Source organism: Lepisosteus platostomus, chromosome 27, assembly GCF_059453375.1.
Source record: "Lepisosteus platostomus isolate fLepPlt1 chromosome 27, fLepPlt1.hap1, whole genome shotgun sequence".
Lineage (NCBI taxonomy): Eukaryota > Metazoa > Chordata > Actinopteri > Semionotiformes > Lepisosteidae > Lepisosteus > Lepisosteus platostomus.
The window spans coordinates 11,290,161-11,309,009 of record NC_142637.1 but is presented as its reverse complement, the minus strand read 5'-3'; positions in this window follow the sequence as shown (position 1 = coordinate 11,309,009).

Here is an 18,849-nt window from a genome sequence, read left to right as displayed (position 1 = left end):
GGCTGAAAAACACGTTTTGAAAAGTGTGCTGTTACTGCTCCATAACTTACATGGGGTTGACCAAACTTGCAGAAACATGTTTATTTCTGCTGAAAAACACGTTTTGACCCTTTCTGCACACTGGGGTTAAGAGCTGAGTGTGTGGGCTCTTCTGAGCCTTGCTGTTACATGGGGATTCAGTTGTCTGAAAAAACGCGTTTATTTCGGGCTGAAAAACACGTTTTGAAAAGTGTGCTGTTACTGCCCCATAACTTACATGGGGTTGACCAAACTTGCAGAAACATGTTTTTTTCTGCTGAAAAACACGTTTTGACCCTTTCTGCACACTGGGGTTAAGAGCTGAGTGTGTGGGCTCTTTTGAGCCTTGCTGTTACATGGGTATTCAGTTGTCTGAAAAAACGCGTTTATTTCGGGCTGAAAAACACGTTTTGAAAAGTGTGCTGTTACTGCTCCATAACTTACATGGGGTTGACCAAACTTGCAGAAACATGTTTATTTCTGCTGAAAAACACGTTTTGACCCTTTCTGCACACTGGGGTTAAGAGCTGAGTGTGTGGGCTCTTCTGAGCCTTGCTGTTACATGGGGAGTCAGTTGTCTGAAAAAACGTGTTTATTTCGGGCTGAAAAACACATTTTGAAAAGTGTGCTGTTACTGCCCCATAACTTACATGGGGTTGACCAAACTTGCAGAAACATGTTTATTTCTGCTGAAAAACACGTTTTGACCCTTTCTGCATACTGGGGTTAAGAGCTGAGTTTGTGGGCTCTTCTGAGCCTTGCTGTTACATGGGGAGTCAGTTGTCTGAAAAAACGTGTTTATTTCGGGCTGAAAAACACATTTTGAAAAGTGTGCTGTTACTGCCCCATAACTTACATGGGGTTGACCAAACTTGCAGAAACATGTTTATTTCTGCTGAAAAACACGTTTTGAACCTTTCTGCACACTGGGGTTAAGAGCTGAGTGTGTGGGCTCTTCTGAGCCTTGTTGTTACATGGGGATTCAGTTGTCTGAAAAAACGCGTTTATTTCGGGCTGAAAAACACGTTTTGAAAAGTGTGCTGTTACTGCTCCATAACTTACATGGGGTTGACCAAACTTGCAGAAACATGTTTATTTCTGCTGAAAAACACGTTTTGACCCTTTCTGCACACTGGGGTTAAGAGCTGAGTGTGTGGGCTCTTCTGAGCCTTGCTGTTACATGGGGAGTCAGTTGTCTGAAAAAACGTGTTTATTTCGGGCTGAAAAACACATTTTGAAAAGTGTGCTGTTACTGCCCCATAACTTACATGGGGTTGACCAAACTTGCAGAAACATGTTTATTTCTGCTGAAAAACACGTTTTGACGCTTTCTGCACACTGGGGTTAAGAGCTGAGTGTGTGGGCTCTTCTGAGCCTTGCTGTTACATGGGGAGTCAGTTGTCTGAAAAAACGCGTTTATTTCGGGCTGAAAAACACGTTTTGAAAAGTGTGCTGTTACTGCCCCATAACTTACATGGGGTTGACCAAACTTGCAGAAACATGTTTTTTTCTGCTGAAAAACACGTTTTGACCCTTTCTGCACACTGGGGTTAAGAGCTGAGTGTGTGGGCTCTTTTGAGCCTTGCTGTTACATGGGTATTCAGTTGTCTGAAAAAACGCGTTTATTTCGGGCTGAAAAACACGTTTTGAAAAGTGTGCTGTTACTGCTCCATAACTTACATGGGGTTGACCAAACTTGCAGAAACATGTTTATTTCTGCTGAAAAACACGTTTTGACCCTTTCTGCACACTGGGGTTAAGAGCTGAGTGTGTGGGCTCTTCTGAGCCTTGCTGTTACATGGGGAGTCAGTTGTCTGAAAAAACGTGTTTATTTCGGGCTGAAAAACACATTTTGAAAAGTGTGCTGTTACTGCCCCATAACTTACATGGGGTTGACCAAACTTGCAGAAACATGTTTATTTCTGCTGAAAAACACGTTTTGACCCTTTCTGCATACTGGGGTTAAGAGCTGAGTTTGTGGGCTCTTCTGAGCCTTGCTGTTACATGGGGAGTCAGTTGTCTGAAAAAACGTGTTTATTTCGGGCTGAAAAACACATTTTGAAAAGTGTGCTGTTACTGCCCCATAACTTACATGGGGTTGACCAAACTTGCAGAAACATGTTTATTTCTGCTGAAAAACACGTTTTGAACCTTTCTGCACACTGGGGTTAAGAGCTGAGTGTGTGGGCTCTTCTGAGCCTTGTTGTTACATGGGGATTCAGTTGTCTGAAAAAACGCGTTTATTTCGGGCTGAAAAACACGTTTTGAAAAGTGTGCTGTTACTGCTCCATAACTTACATGGGGTTGACCAAACTTGCAGAAACATGTTTATTTCTGCTGAAAAACACGTTTTGACGCTTTCTGCACACTGGGGTTAAGAGCTGAGTGTGTGGGCTCTTCTGAGCCTTGCTGTTACATGGGGATTCAGATGTCTGAAAAAACGCGTTTATTTCGGGCTGAAAAACACGATTTGAAAAGTGTGCTGTTACTGCCCCATAACTTACATGGGGTTGACCAAACTTGCAGAAACATGTTTTTTTCTGCTGAAAAACACGTTTTGACCCTTTCTGCACACTGGGGTTAAGAGCTGAGTGTGTGGGCTCTTTTGAGCCTTGCTGTTACATGGGGATTCAGTTGTCTGAAAAAACGCGTTAATTTCGGGCTGAAAAACACGTTTTGAAAACTGTGCTGTTACTGCTCCATAACTTACATGGGGTTGACCAAACTTGCAGAAACATGTTTATTTCTGCTGAAAAACACGTTTTGACCCTTTCTGCACACTGGGGTTAAGAGCTGAGTGTGTGGGCTCTTCTGAGCCTTGCTGTTACATGGGGATTCAGTTGTCTGAAAAAACGCGTTTATTTCGGGCTGAAAAACACGTTTTGAAAAGTGTGCTGTTACTGCTCCATAACTTACATGGGGTTGACCAAACTTGCAGAAACATGTTTATTTCTGCTGAAAAACACGTTTTGACCCTTTCTGCACACTGGGGTTAAGAGCTGAGTGTGTGGGCTCTTCTGAGCCTTGCTGTTACATGGGGATTCAGTTGTCTGAAAAAACGTGTTTATTTCGGGCTGAAAAACACATTTTGAAAAGTGTGCTGTTACTGCCCCATAACTTACATGGGGTTGACCAAACTTGCAGAAACATGTTTATTTCTGCTGAAAAACACGTTTGGCCCTTTCTGCACACTGGGGTTAAGAGCTGAGTGTGTGGGCTCTTCTGAGCCTTGCTGTTACATGGGGATTCAGTTGTCTGAAAAAACGCGTTTATTTCGGGCTGAAAAACACGTTTTGAAAAGTGTGCTGTTACTGCCCCATAACTTACATGGGGTTGACCAAACTTGCAGAAACATGTTTATTTCTGCTGAAAAACACGTTTTGACCCTTTCTGCACACTGGGGTTAAGAGCTGAGTGTGTGGGCTCTTCTGAGCCTTGCTGTTACATGGGGATTCAGTTGTCTGAAAAAACGTGTTTATTTCGGGCTGAAAAACACATTTTGAAAAGTGTGCTGTTACTGCCCCATAACTTACATGGGGTTGACCAAACTTGCAGAAACATGTTTATTTCTGCTGAAAAACACGTTTTGACCCTTTCTGCACACTGGGGTTAAGAGCTGAGTGTGTGGGCTCTTCTGAGCCTTGCTGTTACATGGGGATTCAGTTGTCTGAAAAAACGCGTTTATTTCGGGCTGAAAAACACGTTTTGAAAAGTGTGCTGTTACTGCCCCATAACTTACATGGGGTTGACCAAACTTGCAGAAACATGTTTATTTCTGCTGAAAAACACGTTTTGACCCTTTCTGCACACTGGGGTTAAGAGCTGAGTGTGTGGGCTCTTCTGAGCTTTGCTGTTACATGGGGATTCAGTTGTCTGAAAAAACGCGTTTATTTCGGGCTGAAAAACACGTTTTGAAAATTGTGCTGTTACTGCTCCATAACTTACATGGGGTTGACCAAACTTGCAGAAACATGTTTATTTCTGCTGAAAAACACGTTTTGACCCTTTCTGCTCACTGGGGTTAAGAGCTGAGTGTGTGGGCTCTTCTGAGCCTTGCTGTTACATGGGGAGTCAGTTTTCTGAAAAAACGTGTTTATTTCGGGCTGAAAAACACATTTTGAAAAATGTGCTGTTACTGCCCCATAACTTACATGGGGTTGACCAAACTTGCAGAAACATGTTTATTTCTGCTGAAAAACACGTTTTGACCCTTTCTGCACACTGGGGTTAAGAGCTGAGTGTGTGGGCTCTTCTGAGCTTTGCTGTTACATGGGGATTCAGTTGTCTGAAAAAACGTGTTTATTTCGGGCTGAAAAACACGTTTTGAAAAGTGTGCTGTTACTGCTCCATAACTTACATGGGGTTGACCAAACTTGCAGAAACATGTTTATTTCTGCTGAAAAACACGTTTTGACCCTTTATGCACACTGGGGTTAAGAGCTGAGTGTGTGGGCTCTTCTGAGCCTTGCTGTTACATGGGGAGTCAGTTGTCTGAAAAAACGTGTTTATTTCGGGCTGAAAAACACATTTTGAAAAGTGTGCTGTTACTGCCCCATAACTTACATGGGGTTGACCAAACTTGCAGAAACATGTTTATTTCTGCTGAAAAACACGTTTTGACGCTTTCTGCACACTGGGGTTAAGAGCTGAGTGTGTGGGCTCTTCTGAGCCTTGCTGTTACATGGGGATTCAGTTGTCTGAAAAAACGCGTTTATTTCGGGCTGAAAAACACGTTTTGAAAAGTGTGCTGTTACTGCCCCATAACTTACATGGGGTTGACCAAACTTGCAGAAACATGTTTTTTTCTGCTGAAAAACACGTTTTGACCCTTTCTGCACACTGGGGTTAAGAGCTGAGTGTGTGGGCTCTTTTGAGCCTTGCTGTTACATGGGAATTCAGTTGTCTGAAAAAACGCGTTTATTTCGGGCTGAAAAACACGTTTTGAAAAGTGTGCTGTTACTGCTCCATAACTTACATGGGGTTGACCAAACTTGCAGAAACATGTTTATTTCTGCTGAAAAACACGTTTTGACCCTTTCTGCACACTGGGGTTAAGAGCTGAGTGTGTGGGCTCTTCTGAGCCTTGCTGTTACATGGGGATTCAGTTGTCTGAAAAAACGCGTTTATTTCGGGCTGAAAAACACGTTTTGAAAAGTGTGCTGTTACTGCCCCATAACTTACATGGGGTTGACCAAACTTGCAGAAACATGTTTTTTTCTGCTGAAAAACACGTTTTGACCCTTTCTGCACACTGGGGTTAAGAGCTGAGTGTGTGGGCTCTTTTGAGCCTTGCTGTTACATGGGTATTCAGTTGTCTGAAAAAACGCGTTTATTTCGGGCTGAAAAACACGTTTTGAAAAGTGTGCTGTTACTGCTCCATAACTTACATGGGGTTGACCAAACTTGCAGAAACATGTTTATTTCTGCTGAAAAACACGTTTTGACCCTTTCTGCACACTGGGGTTAAGAGCTGAGTGTGTGGGCTCTTCTGAGCCTTGCTGTTACATGGGGAGTCAGTTGTCTGAAAAAACGTGTTTATTTCGGGCTGAAAAACACATTTTGAAAAGTGTGCTGTTACTGCCCCATAACTTACATGGGGTTGACCAAACTTGCAGAAACATGTTTATTTCTGCTGAAAAACACGTTTTGACCCTTTCTGCATACTGGGGTTAAGAGCTGAGTTTGTGGGCTCTTCTGAGCCTTGCTGTTACATGGGGAGTCAGTTGTCTGAAAAAACGTGTTTATTTCGGGCTGAAAAACACATTTTGAAAAGTGTGCTGTTACTGCCCCATAACTTACATGGGGTTGACCAAACTTGCAGAAACATGTTTATTTCTGCTGAAAAACACGTTTTGACCCTTTCTGCACACTGGGGTTAAGAGCTGAGTGTGTGGGCTCTTCTGAGCCTTGCTGTTACATGGGGATTCAGTTGTCTGAAAAAACGTGTTTATTTCGGGCTGAAAAACACATTTTGAAAAGTGTGCTGTTACTGCCCCATAACTTACATGGGGTTGACCAAACTTGCAGAAACATGTTTATTTCTGCTGAAAAACACGTTTTGACCCTTTCTGCACACTGGGGTTAAGAGCTGAGTGTGTGGGCTCTTCTGAGCCTTGCTGTTACATGGGGATTCAGTTGTCTTTAAAAACGCGTTTATTTCGGGCTGAAAAACACGTTTTGAAAAGTGTGCTGTTACTGCCCCATAACTTACATGGGGTTGACCAAACTTGCAGAAACATGTTTATTTCTGCTGAAAAACACGTTTTGACCCTTTCTGCACACTGGGGTTAAGAGCTGAGTGTGTGGGCTCTTCTGAGCTTTGCTGTTACATGGGGATTCAGTTGTCTGAAAAAACGCGTTTATTTCGGGCTGAAAAACACGTTTTGAAAAGTGTGCTGTTACTGCTCCATAACTTACATGGGGTTGACCAAACTTGCAGAAACATGTTTATTTCTGCTGAAAAACACGTTTTGACCCTTTCTGCTCACTGGGGTTAAGAGCTGAGTGTGTGGGCTCTTCTGAGCCTTGCTGTTACATGGGGAGTCAGTTTTCTGAAAAAACGTGTTTATTTCGGGCTGAAAAACACATTTTGAAAAATGTGCTGTTACTGCCCCATAACTTACATGGGGTTGACCAAACTTGCAGAAACATGTTTATTTCTGCTGAAAAACACGTTTTGACCCTTTCTGCACACTGGGGTTAAGAGCTGAGTGTGTGGGCTCTTCTGAGCTTTGCTGTTACATGGGGATTCAGTTGTCTGAAAAAACGTGTTTATTTCGGGCTGAAAAACACGTTTTGAAAAGTGTGCTGTTACTGCTCCATAACTTACATGGGGTTGACCAAACTTGCAGAAACATGTTTATTTCTGCTGAAAAACACGTTTTGACCCTTTATGCACACTGGGGTTAAGAGCTGAGTGTGTGGGCTCTTCTGAGCCTTGCTGTTACATGGGGAGTCAGTTGTCTGAAAAAACGTGTTTATTTCGGGCTGAAAAACACATTTTGAAAAGTGTGCTGTTACTGCCCCATAACTTACATGGGGTTGACCAAACTTGCAGAAACATGTTTATTTCTGCTGAAAAACACGTTTTGACCCTTTCTGCACACTGGGGTTAAGAGCTGAGTGTGTGGGCTCTTCTGAGCCTTGCTGTTACATGGGGAGTCAGTTGTCTGAAAAAACGTGTTTATTTCGGGCTGAAAAACACATTTTGAAAAGTGTGCTGTTACTGCCCCATAACTTACATGGGGTTGACCAAACTTGCAGAAACATGTTTATTTCTGCTGAAAAACACGTTTTGACCCTTTCTGCACACTGGGGTTAAGAGCTGAGTGTGTGGGCTCTTCTGAGCCTTGCTGTTACATGGGGAGTCAGTTGTCTGAAAAAACGTGTTTATTTCGGGCTGAAAAACACATTTTGAAAAGTGTGCTGTTACTGCCCCATAACTTACATGGGGTTGACCAAACTTGCAGAAACATGTTTATTTCTGCTGAAAAACACGTTTTGACCCTTTCTGCATACTGGGGTTAAGAGCTGAGTTTGTGGGCTCTTCTGAGCCTTGCTGTTACATGGGGAGTCAGTTGTCTGAAAAAACGTGTTTATTTCGGGCTGAAAAACACATTTTGAAAAGTGTGCTGTTACTGCCCCATAACTTACATGGGGTTGACCAAACTTGCAGAAACATGTTTATTTCTGCTGAAAAACACGTTTTGAACCTTTCTGCACACTGGGGTTAAGAGCTGAGTGTGTGGGCTCTTCTGAGCCTTGTTGTTACATGGGGATTCAGTTGTCTGAAAAAACGCGTTTATTTCGGGCTGAAAAACACGTTTTGAAAAGTGTGCTGTTACTGCTCCATAACTTACATGGGGTTGACCAAACTTGCAGAAACATGTTTATTTCTGCTGAAAAACACGTTTTGACCCTTTCTGCACACTGGGGTTAAGAGCTGAGTGTGTGGGCTCTTCTGAGCCTTGCTGTTACATGGGGAGTCAGTTGTCTGAAAAAACGTGTTTATTTCGGGCTGAAAAACACATTTTGAAAAGTGTGCTGTTACTGCCCCATAACTTACATGGGGTTGACCAAACTTGCAGAAACATGTTTATTTCTGCTGAAAAACACGTTTTGACGCTTTCTGCACACTGGGGTTAAGAGCTGAGTGTGTGGGCTCTTCTGAGCCTTGCTGTTACATGGGGAGTCAGTTGTCTGAAAAAACGCGTTTATTTCGGGCTGAAAAACACGTTTTGAAAAGTGTGCTGTTACTGCCCCATAACTTACATGGGGTTGACCAAACTTGCAGAAACATGTTTTTTTCTGCTGAAAAACACGTTTTGACCCTTTCTGCACACTGGGGTTAAGAGCTGAGTGTGTGGGCTCTTTTGAGCCTTGCTGTTACATGGGTATTCAGTTGTCTGAAAAAACGCGTTTATTTCGGGCTGAAAAACACGTTTTGAAAAGTGTGCTGTTACTGCTCCATAACTTACATGGGGTTGACCAAACTTGCAGAAACATGTTTATTTCTGCTGAAAAACACGTTTTGACCCTTTCTGCACACTGGGGTTAAGAGCTAAGTGTGTGGGCTCTTCTGAGCCTTGCTGTTACATGGGGAGTCAGTTGTCTGAAAAAACGTGTTTATTTCGGGCTGAAAAACACATTTTGAAAAGTGTGCTGTTACTGCCCCATAACTTACATGGGGTTGACCAAACTTGCAGAAACATGTTTATTTCTGCTGAAAAACACGTTTTGACCCTTTCTGCATACTGGGGTTAAGAGCTGAGTTTGTGGGCTCTTCTGAGCCTTGCTGTTACATGGGGAGTCAGTTGTCTGAAAAAACGTGTTTATTTCGGGCTGAAAAACACATTTTGAAAAGTGTGCTGTTACTGCCCCATAACTTACATGGGGTTGACCAAACTTGCAGAAACATGTTTATTTCTGCTGAAAAACACGTTTTGAACCTTTCTGCACACTGGGGTTAAGAGCTGAGTGTGTGGGCTCTTCTGAGCCTTGTTGTTACATGGGGATTCAGTTGTCTGAAAAAACGCGTTTATTTCGGGCTGAAAAACACGTTTTGAAAAGTGTGCTGTTACTGCTCCATAACTTACATGGGGTTGACCAAACTTGCAGAAACATGTTTATTTCTGCTGAAAAACACGTTTTGACCCTTTCTGCACACTGGGGTTAAGAGCTGAGTGTGTGGGCTCTTCTGAGCCTTGCTGTTACATGGGGAGTCAGTTGTCTGAAAAAACGTGTTTATTTCGGGCTGAAAAACACATTTTGAAAAGTGTGCTGTTACTGCCCCATAACTTACATGGGGTTGACCAAACTTGCAGAAACATGTTTATTTCTGCTGAAAAACACGTTTTGACGCTTTCTGCACACTGGGGTTAAGAGCTGAGTGTGTGGGCTCTTCTGAGCCTTGCTGTTACATGGGGATTCAGATGTCTGAAAAAACGCGTTTATTTCGGGCTGAAAAACACGATTTGAAAAGTGTGCTGTTACTGCCCCATAACTTACATGGGGTTGACCAAACTTGCAGAAACATGTTTTTTTCTGCTGAAAAACACGTTTTGACCCTTTCTGCACACTGGGGTTAAGAGCTGAGTGTGTGGGCTCTTTTGAGCCTTGCTGTTACATGGGGATTCAGTTGTCTGAAAAAACGCGTTAATTTCGGGCTGAAAAACACGTTTTGAAAACTGTGCTGTTACTGCTCCATAACTTACATGGGGTTGACCAAACTTGCAGAAACATGTTTATTTCTGCTGAAAAACACGTTTTGACCCTTTCTGCACACTGGGGTTAAGAGCTGAGTGTGTGGGCTCTTCTGAGCCTTGCTGTTACATGGGGATTCAGTTGTCTGAAAAAACGCGTTTATTTCGGGCTGAAAAACACGTTTTGAAAAGTGTGCTGTTACTGCTCCATAACTTACATGGGGTTGACCAAACTTGCAGAAACATGTTTATTTCTGCTGAAAAACACGTTTTGACCCTTTCTGCACACTGGGGTTAAGAGCTGAGTGTGTGGGCTCTTCTGAGCCTTGCTGTTACATGGGGATTCAGTTGTCTGAAAAAACGTGTTTATTTCGGGCTGAAAAACACATTTTGAAAAGTGTGCTGTTACTGCCCCATAACTTACATGGGGTTGACCAAACTTGCAGAAACATGTTTATTTCTGCTGAAAAACACGTTTGGCCCTTTCTGCACACTGGGGTTAAGAGCTGAGTGTGTGGGCTCTTCTGAGCCTTGCTGTTACATGGGGATTCAGTTGTCTGAAAAAACGCGTTTATTTCGGGCTGAAAAACACGTTTTGAAAAGTGTGCTGTTACTGCCCCATAACTTACATGGGGTTGACCAAACTTGCAGAAACATGTTTATTTCTGCTGAAAAACACGTTTTGACCCTTTCTGCACACTGGGGTTAAGAGCTGAGTGTGTGGGCTCTTCTGAGCCTTGCTGTTACATGGGGATTCAGTTGTCTGAAAAAACGTGTTTATTTCGGGCTGAAAAACACATTTTGAAAAGTGTGCTGTTACTGCCCCATAACTTACATGGGGTTGACCAAACTTGCAGAAACATGTTTATTTCTGCTGAAAAACACGTTTTGACCCTTTCTGCACACTGGGGTTAAGAGCTGAGTGTGTGGGCTCTTCTGAGCCTTGCTGTTACATGGGGATTCAGTTGTCTGAAAAAACGCGTTTATTTCGGGCTGAAAAACACGTTTTGAAAAGTGTGCTGTTACTGCCCCATAACTTACATGGGGTTGACCAAACTTGCAGAAACATGTTTATTTCTGCTGAAAAACACGTTTTGACCCTTTCTGCACACTGGGGTTAAGAGCTGAGTGTGTGGGCTCTTCTGAGCTTTGCTGTTACATGGGGATTCAGTTGTCTGAAAAAACGCGTTTATTTCGGGCTGAAAAACACGTTTTGAAAATTGTGCTGTTACTGCTCCATAACTTACATGGGGTTGACCAAACTTGCAGAAACATGTTTATTTCTGCTGAAAAACACGTTTTGACCCTTTCTGCTCACTGGGGTTAAGAGCTGAGTGTGTGGGCTCTTCTGAGCCTTGCTGTTACATGGGGAGTCAGTTTTCTGAAAAAACGTGTTTATTTCGGGCTGAAAAACACATTTTGAAAAATGTGCTGTTACTGCCCCATAACTTACATGGGGTTGACCAAACTTGCAGAAACATGTTTATTTCTGCTGAAAAACACGTTTTGACCCTTTCTGCACACTGGGGTTAAGAGCTGAGTGTGTGGGCTCTTCTGAGCTTTGCTGTTACATGGGGATTCAGTTGTCTGAAAAAACGTGTTTATTTCGGGCTGAAAAACACGTTTTGAAAAGTGTGCTGTTACTGCTCCATAACTTACATGGGGTTGACCAAACTTGCAGAAACATGTTTATTTCTGCTGAAAAACACGTTTTGACCCTTTATGCACACTGGGGTTAAGAGCTGAGTGTGTGGGCTCTTCTGAGCCTTGCTGTTACATGGGGAGTCAGTTGTCTGAAAAAACGTGTTTATTTCGGGCTGAAAAACACATTTTGAAAAGTGTGCTGTTACTGCCCCATAACTTACATGGGGTTGACCAAACTTGCAGAAACATGTTTATTTCTGCTGAAAAACACGTTTTGACGCTTTCTGCACACTGGGGTTAAGAGCTGAGTGTGTGGGCTCTTCTGAGCCTTGCTGTTACATGGGGATTCAGTTGTCTGAAAAAACGCGTTTATTTCGGGCTGAAAAACACGTTTTGAAAAGTGTGCTGTTACTGCCCCATAACTTACATGGGGTTGACCAAACTTGCAGAAACATGTTTTTTTCTGCTGAAAAACACGTTTTGACCCTTTCTGCACACTGGGGTTAAGAGCTGAGTGTGTGGGCTCTTTTGAGCCTTGCTGTTACATGGGAATTCAGTTGTCTGAAAAAACGCGTTTATTTCGGGCTGAAAAACACGTTTTGAAAAGTGTGCTGTTACTGCTCCATAACTTACATGGGGTTGACCAAACTTGCAGAAACATGTTTATTTCTGCTGAAAAACACGTTTTGACCCTTTCTGCACACTGGGGTTAAGAGCTGAGTGTGTGGGCTCTTCTGAGCCTTGCTGTTACATGGGGATTCAGTTGTCTGAAAAAACGCGTTTATTTCGGGCTGAAAAACACGTTTTGAAAAGTGTGCTGTTACTGCCCCATAACTTACATGGGGTTGACCAAACTTGCAGAAACATGTTTTTTTCTGCTGAAAAACACGTTTTGACCCTTTCTGCACACTGGGGTTAAGAGCTGAGTGTGTGGGCTCTTTTGAGCCTTGCTGTTACATGGGTATTCAGTTGTCTGAAAAAACGCGTTTATTTCGGGCTGAAAAACACGTTTTGAAAAGTGTGCTGTTACTGCTCCATAACTTACATGGGGTTGACCAAACTTGCAGAAACATGTTTATTTCTGCTGAAAAACACGTTTTGACCCTTTCTGCACACTGGGGTTAAGAGCTGAGTGTGTGGGCTCTTCTGAGCCTTGCTGTTACATGGGGAGTCAGTTGTCTGAAAAAACGTGTTTATTTCGGGCTGAAAAACACATTTTGAAAAGTGTGCTGTTACTGCCCCATAACTTACATGGGGTTGACCAAACTTGCAGAAACATGTTTATTTCTGCTGAAAAACACGTTTTGACCCTTTCTGCATACTGGGGTTAAGAGCTGAGTTTGTGGGCTCTTCTGAGCCTTGCTGTTACATGGGGAGTCAGTTGTCTGAAAAAACGTGTTTATTTCGGGCTGAAAAACACATTTTGAAAAGTGTGCTGTTACTGCCCCATAACTTACATGGGGTTGACCAAACTTGCAGAAACATGTTTATTTCTGCTGAAAAACACGTTTTGACCCTTTCTGCACACTGGGGTTAAGAGCTGAGTGTGTGGGCTCTTCTGAGCCTTGCTGTTACATGGGGATTCAGTTGTCTGAAAAAACGTGTTTATTTCGGGCTGAAAAACACATTTTGAAAAGTGTGCTGTTACTGCCCCATAACTTACATGGGGTTGACCAAACTTGCAGAAACATGTTTATTTCTGCTGAAAAACACGTTTTGACCCTTTCTGCACACTGGGGTTAAGAGCTGAGTGTGTGGGCTCTTCTGAGCCTTGCTGTTACATGGGGATTCAGTTGTCTGAAAAAACGCGTTTATTTCGGGCTGAAAAACACGTTTTGAAAAGTGTGCTGTTACTGCCCCATAACTTACATGGGGTTGACCAAACTTGCAGAAACATGTTTATTTCTGCTGAAAAACACGTTTTGACCCTTTCTGCACACTGGGGTTAAGAGCTGAGTGTGTGGGCTCTTCTGAGCTTTGCTGTTACATGGGGATTCAGTTGTCTGAAAAAACGCGTTTATTTCGGGCTGAAAAACACGTTTTGAAAAGTGTGCTGTTACTGCTCCATAACTTACATGGGGTTGACCAAACTTGCAGAAACATGTTTATTTCTGCTGAAAAACACGTTTTGACCCTTTCTGCTCACTGGGGTTAAGAGCTGAGTGTGTGGGCTCTTCTGAGCCTTGCTGTTACATGGGGAGTCAGTTTTCTGAAAAAACGTGTTTATTTCGGGCTGAAAAACACATTTTGAAAAATGTGCTGTTACTGCCCCATAACTTACATGGGGTTGACCAAACTTGCAGAAACATGTTTATTTCTGCTGAAAAACACGTTTTGACCCTTTCTGCACACTGGGGTTAAGAGCTGAGTGTGTGGGCTCTTCTGAGCTTTGCTGTTACATGGGGATTCAGTTGTCTGAAAAAACGTGTTTATTTCGGGCTGAAAAACACGTTTTGAAAAGTGTGCTGTTACTGCTCCATAACTTACATGGGGTTGACCAAACTTGCAGAAACATGTTTATTTCTGCTGAAAAACACGTTTTGACCCTTTATGCACACTGGGGTTAAGAGCTGAGTGTGTGGGCTCTTCTGAGCCTTGCTGTTACATGGGGAGTCAGTTGTCTGAAAAAACGTGTTTATTTCGGGCTGAAAAACACATTTTGAAAAGTGTGCTGTTACTGCCCCATAACTTACATGGGGTTGACCAAACTTGCAGAAACATGTTTATTTCTGCTGAAAAACACGTTTTGACGCTTTCTGCACACTGGGGTTAAGAGCTGAGTGTGTGGGCTCTTCTGAGCCTTGCTGTTACATGGGGATTCAGTTGTCTGAAAAAACGCGTTTATTTCGGGCTGAAAAACACGTTTTGAAAAGTGTGCTGTTACTGCCCCATAACTTACATGGGGTTGACCAAACTTGCAGAAACATGTTTTTTTCTGCTGAAAAACACGTTTTGACCCTTTCTGCACACTGGGGTTAAGAGCTGAGTGTGTGGGCTCTTTTGAGCCTTGCTGTTACATGGGAATTCAGTTGTCTGAAAAAACGCGTTTATTTCGGGCTGAAAAACACGTTTTGAAAAGTGTGCTGTTACTGCTCCATAACTTACATGGGGTTGACCAAACTTGCAGAAACATGTTTATTTCTGCTGAAAAACACGTTTTGACCCTTTCTGCACACTGGGGTTAAGAGCTGAGTGTGTGGGCTCTTCTGAGCCTTGCTGTTACATGGGGATTCAGTTGTCTGAAAAAACGCGTTTATTTCGGGCTGAAAAACACGTTTTGAAAAGTGTGCTGTTACTGCCCCATAACTTACATGGGGTTGACCAAACTTGCAGAAACATGTTTTTTTCTGCTGAAAAACACGTTTTGACCCTTTCTGCACACTGGGGTTAAGAGCTGAGTGTGTGGGCTCTTTTGAGCCTTGCTGTTACATGGGTATTCAGTTGTCTGAAAAAACGCGTTTATTTCGGGCTGAAAAACACGTTTTGAAAAGTGTGCTGTTACTGCTCCATAACTTACATGGGGTTGACCAAACTTGCAGAAACATGTTTATTTCTGCTGAAAAACACGTTTTGACCCTTTCTGCACACTGGGGTTAAGAGCTGAGTGTGTGGGCTCTTCTGAGCCTTGCTGTTACATGGGGAGTCAGTTGTCTGAAAAAACGTGTTTATTTCGGGCTGAAAAACACATTTTGAAAAGTGTGCTGTTACTGCCCCATAACTTACATGGGGTTGACCAAACTTGCAGAAACATGTTTATTTCTGCTGAAAAACACGTTTTGACCCTTTCTGCATACTGGGGTTAAGAGCTGAGTTTGTGGGCTCTTCTGAGCCTTGCTGTTACATGGGGAGTCAGTTGTCTGAAAAAACGTGTTTATTTCGGGCTGAAAAACACATTTTGAAAAGTGTGCTGTTACTGCCCCATAACTTACATGGGGTTGACCAAACTTGCAGAAACATGTTTATTTCTGCTGAAAAACAGGTTTTGAACCTTTCTGCACACTGGGGTTAAGAGCTGAGTGTGTGGGCTCTTCTGAGCCTTGTTGTTACATGGGGATTCAGTTGTCTGAAAAAACGCGTTTATTTCGGGCTGAAAAACACGTTTTGAAAAGTGTGCTGTTACTGCCCCATAACTTACATGGGGTTGACCAAACTTGTAGAAACATGTTTTTTTCTGCTGAAAAACACGTTTTGACCCTTTCTGCACACTGGGGTTAAGAGCTGAGTGTGTGGGCTCTTTTGAGCCTTGCTGTTACATGGGGATTCAGTTGTCTGAAAAAACGCGTTTATTTCGGGCTGAAAAACACGTTTTGAAAAGTGTGCTGTTACTGCTCCATAACTTACATGGGGTTGACCAAACTTGCAGAAACATGTTTATTTCTGCTGAAAAACACGTTTTGACCCTTTCTGCACACTGGGGTTAAGAGCTGAGTGTGTGGGCTCTTCTGAGCCTTGCTGTTACATGGGGAGTCAGTTGTCTGAAAAAACGTGTTTATTTCGGGCTGAAAAACACATTTTGAAAAGTGTGCTGTTACTGCCCCATAACTTACATGGGGTTGACCAAACTTGCAGAAACATGTTTATTTCTGCTGAAAAACACGTTTTGACGCTTTCTGCACACTGGGGTTAAGAGCTGAGTGTGTGGGCTCTTCTGAGCCTTGCTGTTACATGGGGATTCAGTTGTCTGAAAAAACGCGTTTATTTCGGGCTGAAAAACACGATTTGAAAAGTGTGCTGTTACTGCCCCATAACTTACATGGGGTTGACCAAACTTGCAGAAACATGTTTTTTTCTGCTGAAAAACACGTTTTGACCCTTTCTGCACACTGGGGTTAAGAGCTGAGTGTGTGGGCTCTTTTGAGCCTTGCTGTTACATGGGGATTCAGTTGTCTGAAAAAACGCGTTAATTTCGGGCTGAAAAACACGTTTTGAAAAGTGTGCTGTTACTGCTCCATAACTTACATGGGGTTGACCAAACTTGCAGAAACATGTTTATTTCTGCTGAAAAACACGTTTTGACCCTTTCTGCACACTGGGGTTAAGAGCTGAGTGTGTGGGCTCTTCTGAGCCTTGCTGTTACATGGGGATTCAGTTGTCTGAAAAAACGCGTTTATTTCGGGCTGAAAAACACGTTTTGAAAAGTGTGCTGTTACTGCTCCATAACTTACATGGGGTTGACCAAACTTGCAGAAACATGTTTATTTCTGCTGAAAAACACGTTTTGACCCTTTCTGCACACTGGGGTTAAGAGCTGAGTGTGTGGGCTCTTCTGAGCCTTGCTGTTACATGGGGATTCAGTTGTCTGAAAAAACGCGTTTATTTCGGGCTGAAAAACACGTTTTGAAAAGTGTGCTGTTACTGCCCCATAACTTACATGGGGTTGACCAAACTTGCAGAAACATGTTTATTTCTGCTGAAAAACACGTTTTGACCCTTTCTGCACACTGGGGTTAAGAGCTGAGTGTGTGGGCTCTTCTGAGCCTTGCTGTTACATGGGGATTCAGTTGTCTGAAAAAACGCGTTTATTTCGGGCTGAAAAACACGTTTTGAAAAGTGTGCTGTTACTGCCCCATAACTTACATGGGGTTGACCAAACTTGCAGAAACATGTTTATTTCTGCTGAAAAACACGTTTTGACCCTTTCTGCACACTGGGGTTAAGAGCTGAGTGTGTGGGCTCTTCTGAGCTTTGCTGTTACATGGGGATTCAGTTGTCTGAAAAAACGCGTTTATTTCGGGCTGAAAAACACGTTTTGAAAAGTGTGCTGTTACTGCTCCATAACTTACATGGGGTTGACCAAACTTGCAGAAACATGTTTATTTCTGTTGAAAAACACGTTTTGACCCTTTCTGCACACTGGGGTTAAGAGCTGAGTGTGTGGGCTCTTCTGAGCCTTGCTGTTACATGGGGAGTCAGTTGTCTGAAAAAACGTGTTTATTTCGGGCTGAAAAACACATTTTGAAAAGTGTGCTGTTACTGCCCCATAACTTACATGGGGTTGACCAAACTTGCAGAAACATGTTTATTTCTGCTGAAAAACACGTTTTGACCCTTTCTGCATACTGGGGTTAAGAGCTGAGTGTGTGGGCTCTTCTGAGCCTTGCTGTTACATGGGGAGTCAGTTGTCTGAAAAAACGTGTTTATTTCGGGCTGAAAAACACATTTTGAAAAGTGTGCTGTTACTGCCCCATAACTTACATGGGGTTGACCAAACTTGCAGAAACATGTTTATTTCTGCTGAAAAACACGTTTTGACCCTTTCTGCACACTGGGGTTAAGAGCTGAGTGTGTGGGCTCTTCTGAGCTTTGCTGTTACATGGGGATTCAGTTGTCTGAAAAAACGCGTTTATTTCGGGCTGAAAAACACGTTTTGAAAAGTGTGCTGTTACTGCTCCATAACTTACATGGGGTTGACCAAACTTGCAGAAACATGTTTATTTCTGTTGAAAAACACGTTTTGACCCTTTCTGCACACTGGGGTTAAGAGCTGAGTGTGTGGGCTCTTCTGAGCCTTGCTGTTACATGGGGATTCAGTTGTCTGAAAAAACGCGTTAATTTCGGGCTGAAAAACACGTTTTGAAAAGTGTGCTGTTACTGCTCCATAACTTACATGGGGTTGACCAAACTTGCAGAAACATGTTTATTTCTGCTGAAAAACACGTTTTGACCCTTTCTGCACACTGGGGTTAAGAGCTGAGTGTGTGGGCTCTTCTGAGCCTTGCTGTTACATGGGGATTCAGTTGTCTGAAAAAACGCGTTTATTTCGGGCTGAAAAACACGTTTTGAAAAGTGTGCTGTTACTGCCCCATAACTTACATGGGGTTGACCAAACTTGCAGAAACATGTTTATTTCTGCTGAAAAACACGTTTTGACCCTTTCTGCACACTGGGGTTAAGAGCTGAGTGTGTGGGCTCTTCTGAGCCTTGCTGTTACATGGGGATTCAGTTGTCTGAAAAAACGCGTTTATTTCGGGCTGAAAAACACGTTTTGAAAAGTGTGCTGTTACTGCCCCATAACTTACATGGGGTTGACCAAACTTGCAGAAACATGTTTATTTCTGCTGAAAAACACGTTTTGACCCTTTCTGCACACTGGGGTTAAGAGCTGAGTGTGTGGGCTCTTCTGAGCTTTGCTGTTACATGGGGATTCAGTTGTCTGAAAAAACGCGTTTATTTCGGGCTGAAAAACACGTTTTGAAAAGTGTGCTGTTACTGCTCCATAACTTACATGGGGTTGACCAAACTTGCAGAAACATGTTTATTTCTGTTGAAAAACACGTTTTGACCCTTTCTGCACACTGGGGTTAAGAGCTGAGTGTGTGGGCTCTTCTGAGCCTTGCTGTTACATGGGGAGTCAGTTGTCTGAAAAAACGTGTTTATTTCGGGCTGAAAAACACATTTTGAAAAGTGTGCTGTTACTGCCCCATAACTTACATGGGGTTGACCAAACTTGCAGAAACATGTTTATTTCTGCTGAAAAACACGTTTT